The sequence below is a fragment of the Sturnus vulgaris genome, chromosome 1 (assembly GCF_052056855.1).
Source record: "Sturnus vulgaris isolate bStuVul1 chromosome 1, bStuVul1.hap1, whole genome shotgun sequence".
NCBI lineage: Eukaryota > Metazoa > Chordata > Aves > Passeriformes > Sturnidae > Sturnus > Sturnus vulgaris.
Genome location: NC_142243.1, coordinates 106,010,856 through 106,018,895, shown reverse-complemented (window position 1 = coordinate 106,018,895; position 8,040 = coordinate 106,010,856).

Sequence of the window (8,040 nt, the reverse complement as noted above, 5' to 3'; positions counted from 1 at the left end):
TCTGAACATTCACTATGCGGGTCCTTTGGTCAGGCTTGCCATGAATAGGTGAAAATAACACCATTAAATAACTGATGGTTTTTAGGAATTTAGAATTTAAAGCTTTGACCCCACACAGCTGGTCACTGTTCACTGAGACAGGGTCTTCTGAGACACTGAGACAGTGTCTCTTCTGTACCCCAGACATGACTGAGAGCTGATTTTCTGGCAGATCTCTAGAGAAGGGAATGATGCAAGCCATTGGAGTGTTCCCCAAATCATTCTCATTTTTACTGCTGGAAAAAGAAACGTGCACTACAAAGTAGTGACACGGACCAGATGAGTTGACACTTCCCATCTCCAGTACACAATATTTTTGTTTTGACTCTATTTAATGAATATTACACAGTACTGCCAGTATGAATAGTAGATGCCAGGTCTCTTGCACTGAAAAAGGAGAGGAAATCTGCAGCAGAGAAGACTGACTGGATGGCCCCAAACATAGCAGTGGCTGCAAAAAACAAGGGTTTCAGAAACATGGATGGGAATATTGTGCCTGTTCCACACAACTGGTAACAACCTGCACTTCCCAGCCAGTGGTTAAAATGAAACACCGATGGATTTTCACTGTACTGAAATTACAGGTGGAAAAAACTAACCTCCCATTATCTTAAATGGATTTGAGATTTATCACTGAAAAATAGAACATTGAGAGTCTTTTGATTCATGTTAGATTTTCTGGATCATAACATCGTTCTGCGATTGCACCTTGCAAATAAAGAGGAAAGGAAAAGCTGAACATGTAGCGGGTTCATGGTTTCTAAACTTTGCTTCAGAATCTTACCCATGCTCTTACCATGGCATTGCTCCCTTGGGCTTTCTGTCACCTAAATATATGTTCTCTTATGACAATCTTTACACGAAGTATTAATAGAGACATTTTATAGAAGTGATGAATCTCTTTACCTAGACTACTAATTTTCTTTATTGCACTGTTTATTCAAGCATTACTTTGTTTTCCAGACCTTGAAAATAATGTGGGTACAGCTTCATTCTTAGAGTCATTTCACTGACATGAAGAGAACAATTGTACTTTTGCAATTTTTAACCTAAATATTTCCAAAACTTATGATAACACTTAGTTCTGCTTTTCAACATTAGTTTCACACCTTTATTATTCTTCCTACTGAAAAAAATGGTCTTGAGTCAAAGGAAAAATGAAATTTCATCTCTTCTTCATTAGAAAAGAGAAAGTGGTATCAAACACACAGAGTCACAATAACCCGGCTTTCTGCATACTGCATATTTTTTTCAGTGTTTCTTTTATCATAATATGCTAATATGGAAAACTATCAATGTTCTTTAATTCTATTTCTTGTCCTATATTTATTTCCAAACAAGTCATAGAATCACAGAATGTTATGAGTTGGAAGTGGCCCACAGGGATCATCAAAGTCCAGCTCCTGGCCCTGCACACAACACCCCAATAGTCACACCATGTGCCTGAGAGCATTGTCCAAATGCTTCTTGAACTCTGTCAGGCTTGATGCTGTCACTACTTCCCTGGAGAGCTGTTCCAGTGCCCAGCCACCCTCTCTGTGAAGAACTTTTTCCTGATATCCAACCTAAACCTACCTGCATACAATGACCTCATGCCATTCTCTCAGATCCTGTCACGGGTCAGCACAGAGCAGAGATCAGTGCCTGCCTCTCCTCTTCCCCTCAGGAGGAACTTGCAACTGCAATGAGGTCTGTCCTCAGTCTCTTCTTCTCCAGACTGAACAGACCAAGGGACCTCAGGTGCTCCTCATATGGCTTCTCCCCAAGGCCCTTCACCATCCTTTCGACTCTCCTTTGGATGCTCTCTAAGAGCTCAATTTCTTTCCTATACTGTAGCTCCCAAAATTGCATACAGCACTCGAGGTGAGGCTGCTCCAGTGCAGAGCAGAGTGGGACAATCCCCTCCCCTGCCCAGCTGTCCCCTGCCCAGGACACAGTTGGCCCTTCTGGTTGCCAGGCACTGCTGATTCATGTTCAACTTGAATTCAAAGTTTCTTTCCATGGCACTGCTCTTCCACCTCTCATTCCCCAGGCAGTACATCCACCCAGGGTTGCCCTGCTCCATCTGCAGAATCCAGCACTTGTCCTTGTTTAACTTCATACGGTGGGTGCTCAACTTCATTCAGCAGCCCATCTTGTAGAACACAGGTTTGTCAAACACAGCAAAACTATGACTGTTTCCATAAAATTTGATACAGTCATGAATCTCCATTTGTCTGTGGATAGGTGACTCACATGCTGTGATTGCTGTTGGCATTTCACTCTTAAACATTATTTACAACTATCCTGGACATGCTTGTTTAAAGCTAGAGATCTGCATTATTTTGTTCTATTATAACCATGCAGAAAAAAGCTATTCATCTCTTCCTGTCTGTCCTTAATCTGCAGTTGCATGTACAGAATTAGCAGGTAATGAAATACATTAGGAAGGATTGACTGTAAGAAACCAGCTCTTCTCACGTTTTTCATAAAACAAACAATAGTTGTCGCATTAAAGATGATAATGAGCATCAGAGCTAAAGTGAGATTATAAACTTTTAAGTGAACCTTAATTACATTTTTCAATTTTCAGTAACTGCCTGACAGTAAATCCCTCCTATGCCAGTCAGACTAGAATATGAAAGGCCTTTTTGTGTTCTCCTTCCTTAAAACACTGGAAAGGCTTTTTGCAGGATTTTCTTGATACCTTTTATTCACCATGTCAGTAATTGAGGGCTCAAAACTAAGTGGCCAAGAAAATGCTTCTCTTAATTACACAACATAAGCCTTCTACCGTATTTTTACCTTTATTATCAGTTATTTGGATTACAGTGGGAAGCAAAAGGCCTCAAATTCAGTTTGATACTACGAATAATTCACATAATTCCTCCAACTCACTATAAAAGAGACTGTAACATTTGCTGCAGTGAATAGGCAGCACCTAGTGGTCTTGAAATGCATAACCAGATCACTTTCTTAACAGTAATTTCTGACTTTCTCTGGGATCTAGATCTTAATCAAGAGCGAATTTATCTTTTAGTATTTCACAGACACATACAAGAAAGGAAAAATTTTTGAGTTTTAAAAAGTCATTGCTTACAATAAAGGCAACCCATACGCAGACTGGATAAAAAAATCTGCTACTCCTTATAGAGAGCAAAGTATTTGTGTCTTCATCTAATTGTAATCCTTCCATATTTAAATCAAGGCTTTCAAGTTAATCACAATAATTAGCAATTTTGATTATCAAACCTCAGAGTTTATTTCTCTTTAAATGAATAAAAAATTTGAAAACTATCTAACAATAGCTCTCTGAAATTGCTAAGAAGAGTGCAGAATTAAAAGGAGAAAACCTAGTCAGTCAAATTTAGTATAACAACCTGAGCTCCATAAGATTGCATACTTTGAAGGTTTGTTTCACATTTTACCATATTACAGTAATCAGAGATTATTGGATCATTAGCTTTAATTTTAATTTAAGTATTTGTTTGTAGGTCCATTTATCTTCAGGATTTATTTTTTTCCACTCTTTCGAGCTTCTCATTTCAATAGCAAATACATTTTACTTGAAGCACTGCTAGAAACAGGACTGAGGTAGATATGCTTACATCAGGAAAATTGCTCTGTAAATTTTTAGTGTACTTCAGAACTTTATCGGAAAATTCAACCCAAAAAAACACCAGTATGCACCAGTTTGATTCCATAGATTTCAAGAACATTTTTCTGTGAACCAAGGAATTCAGCAAAACAGCCTTCCACTGGGGATGGGGTCCTGTGGCAGGAAACCCACACAAATCCACAGCAATAGCTACAGGGTATTAGGTACTCTGTGTCCCCAAATTTGTTAAAAAATGAAGGCTAAGTGAGTGCCTGCTTCTCCTGCTTACTTCCTTCCAGTTCTCCCAAGAGTCCCTGCATATGCAGAAGTTAATCCAGAGATTCCAAGAAGATGTGGAAAGCTGTTCACTCCTGCCTGAAGAAAGGCATTGATTACAAGTGTAAAGCTGTTCTCTATGTGCAAGATGTGTCAAAGAAAAACCTACTCAGAAGTGACAGTGATCAGAATGCAGCCTATTAACCCTCACACTAATGGTGCTAGTAAGAAAGTCCCTCCCTCACATAAAATCCTTTTATCATCTTTGTTCAAATTCAAATGTACAATCAGGAGGCCAAACTCCGCATTGAAATCAATGAGAAGATCTGCTTAAAATTGATAGTACAGTAAAGAATTTTCAGTTATTTACAGTAGAACTTTTCCTAATTTTTATTTGCTTTCTTCTTGGATTTAGTCATTCTCAATTTGACATGTTGACACTGGATGATAAATATCCCACACATGTAAAGAATTTTTCAAAAACAAGATTAATATGGATGAAATAATGCTAATATTGAATTATAAGGGGGAAAATATACTAAGGAACTAAAGAAGGGTGTGATAACATTCAAAATTGCTATTTTTCAAATCTCAAAATGTGTTCTTGGCCTAGGAAAAAGCTTCTTTCAGTTCACTCACACATTAATTAAAATATTCAAGCCTAGAAAGCAACAAATATTAAAAAGGAGGTTTTTTGCTCAGAATAAAAGCTGTTCAGAAAATACATATAAAACTCATGGGAATCACAGTTGACCACTGAACTGCAAGGGAAAAATATTCACAGTTGATAAAGTTTCTGAAAACAGGAGAGAAAAAGTAATTGTTTCTTTTGGAAAAAATAGACAAGAGGAAAAAAAAGAAGTTGCAGATAGATATCTTTTCACAAGCTCATGTGGTAAAAAGAGGAGCAATGAAGCTAACAAAAGGCACTGACTTGATTTATATTTGATATAAGATTATTCTAGGATATTTAATCTGGGAGGGAGAATCTGCATTCTGCTATGCACCTTGAAGAAGATCTATAAAATTTTGAGCTCTCTGGGAAAGAAAGATGTTGGCTATACCCCTGTACTTGGCATTTCTTCCAGAGTAGATCAAGACTACTATTTCTTAGATTAGTCTTCTGAAGTGCTACAAATTTTCCAATGTACTATATCAATACTACTGCTAAAAAGTAATATTTGAAATCCCACTTTTAGACCACTCTGGCATCGTAAGCCTCCAGTCACTGTCTTGTGTTCATTTTGACTGTCATTGTCTTAAAAATCTTTTTACCACCTTTCCATGCACTTTATGAAGGAAATCCTCAAGACTTAACACATGAGATAACCATCTAAAACTTTTCCAATCAGTCTCCAAGAGTATACAGCCAAAAATATCAAGGCCTCCGTTTCCCACTTGTAATGTTGACATAACAGTATCCCTTTAGAGGTGTACTGAAAAGATAAATAAATTACAATAGTAACATAGCTCAGATGTGATGGCATAGGTATCACAGAGAAAGACTGATTAAAGAGACATTCAAATTAACTGTACTGTTGTAGTCAATTGAGTAGCAAGAGTTCCTTCCACTGGAACAGTGACCAGCCAGTCAATATTCCATCAATACCCTTTAAGCTTAGAGAGACTGGGTTTGAAAGCCAAGGAAACTGCTCTATCCAGCCAGACCTGCTCTGCCCCCATCTCTCCAAAGGAATACTTCATGTATTTTCTTTTAAATCATTCTCTTGAAATAAATTGCACCTGGATCAAATCTAGAAGAGCACAAGATGTAGCAGAAGGCAAAAAAAACCTGCATGAAAAGAAAGAGTTTAGGCGCCTGGGGCATGACAGATGACATATAGCGGACAAATACTAAAGGCTGTACAGTGGAAATTCTATGTTCAGACACAAAGTGACATCTGCAAACAGCTCCCCACATTGAAGCAAGCCTCCCTTCACATTTCTAAACATAAACACGTGTTGGCTTAAGAGTGTCTAGGATGCAGAGGAGGGATGGAAATTTTAGCTACAGCTTGCCCTAGGAACACAGCCAAATCATGTATTAATATAGCCCTTTTTCCCATATATATGCTTATTAATAAAATGAGAGGTTTGGGGTTTTGGGTACCTTTTTTTCCCTTTTGTTTCTTTGCTTTTCAAGAGGATAGAAGCTCTTTTTCTATTTCATCCCTGCTGCTGCAGCAACCCTGTGAGTTCTGTTTCAAGCTTTTTTCTGCTGGCCAATACCAATTTAATTTGTAATGAAAACATTGCAACTCAGACTACACTACCTACTAGCACATTGATTATTTTTCACCAAACAATTACAAGGAAATCAAAATCCCATCTCTTTATCTGTTTTTTGAGCTAGTTTTTGATTGGTTTTTTTTCCCCCATGTTCATCTTTTATTTGTGCTTATAAAGGTAGTGCATGGCCAGGATAACCATAAAAGCTGTACAGCTTCACCAGAACTTTTTGTATAGTAATACCAGTATATTCTTATGTATGGATGTATGTTAGTAAGATTCTACTGATGCACATACACTTAATACCTCATTTTACAGGCTCTTGTTTAGGAAAAAGTATATGAACCATACCAATATAAATCTCTTTATAAAACTAAGAGCAGTTACATAGTGAATGGTAACAGATGCTGAAGGAAAAGTCTGGAACTAGCTAACCTGAAAAATGCAGGCATGCTTACCAAGATGACCCCACCAAATAGCCAAAGAGTTAAAAAACGAGGAGTGGCAACGGCTGGAAACAGGCTGGAGGCACAAAGGAATTCACTTCGTGTTTGCAGGCTCTCTGCAGCTGTGGACTAATCAGGAAAAAGTTAACTAACAAGGCAAACCACTCCAGGCTATGGAATTGAACCCTAGTATTCACAGTTCCGTTCATTTAATGAAGGACTGAAAATATTAATGTTGCTGAATCTCTTGTGTGCAGGTACAGGAAGAGGGTGGTCAGAATAGATTTGCTTGAATTACCTTGTTTGAAAGTTAATTGGTAGTACACAAAATATCGAGTGGAACTGATGCTACTCTAATGACTAATAATGAATGTGCAGGAACAGTCTACAACATACCTAGTGGCCTGCACCCATTAGGAAGAGCAGAGCAGTATTGAAGATCTATCAGAGTTAGAGACTTGGAAGAACATTATATTTCCAGAGAATGGACCTAAAGGATAAAAAAAGTCCAACTCAAACTAAGAAGATTATCTTATGATGCTGTACTTGCTAGATTAATTCACACTCAGTGATGAATTGCCCCTTCAAATACCTAATTACAGCATTACATATAATCAGTAAGGAGAGGGTGGGGTGAGTGTAATGCTCAAGAAGTGTTGGGATTGATATGGTTTTTGTTTGTTTAAGGTTTAGACCATTCTACTTGTTTGAAGAGCTGCCAGTTTTTCTAGTAATGAAAACTAGTGGCAATTAAGAAAAATGTTAAATTGGTTCTAGTTCTCATTTTGTTTGGGGGGGGTATTTGCTTATTTGGGGGTTTGGGGTGTTTTTTTCTATTTTTGTTTGTTTGTTGTTCTTGGAAACTTAGCATCACTATCAAATAGCCTTACTTGGTCAAGGAAATTAGCTGTTGAGAAAGTCATTCCTGTATGTATGGCAATGGTTTCCTAAACGTACCCCCAATTTCACATTCCCTTGACAAATTTTCTTAGCTTACAAATGGTAGTGAGAATCTAGAAAATGGGACCAAATGTTCTCCCATCTCCACCAGTTTTGGATGTCTGTGCCTCTCATGTTCATAATACTTTACCCTACATGTCGATTTCAGATTCTCTTAAGATCATGAATCCCTTCTGTGTCTGGAAGAGAAGCTATGGATGCCCCAGCCCTGCAAGTGCTTAGGCCAAGTTAGATGGAACTCTGAGTAACCTGGTCTAGTGAAAGCTCTCCCTGCCCATAGCAGCGTAATTGAAATTAGATTAACTTGAAGGTCCCTTCCAACCCAGGCCATTCTATGATTCTGCACCCTGTGCTGCCAGCTGCATCTGAAAAATCTGTATTCTCTGAACTCCAGGTCTTCAGAACTTGGAGAGATAGAAATTTCCTCAAAAACTACTCATCCTGATCATTTTTCCCCTCATATGATTTATTACACTACTTCCTCTACATCCATATTTTCCTCTGCTTGGAATT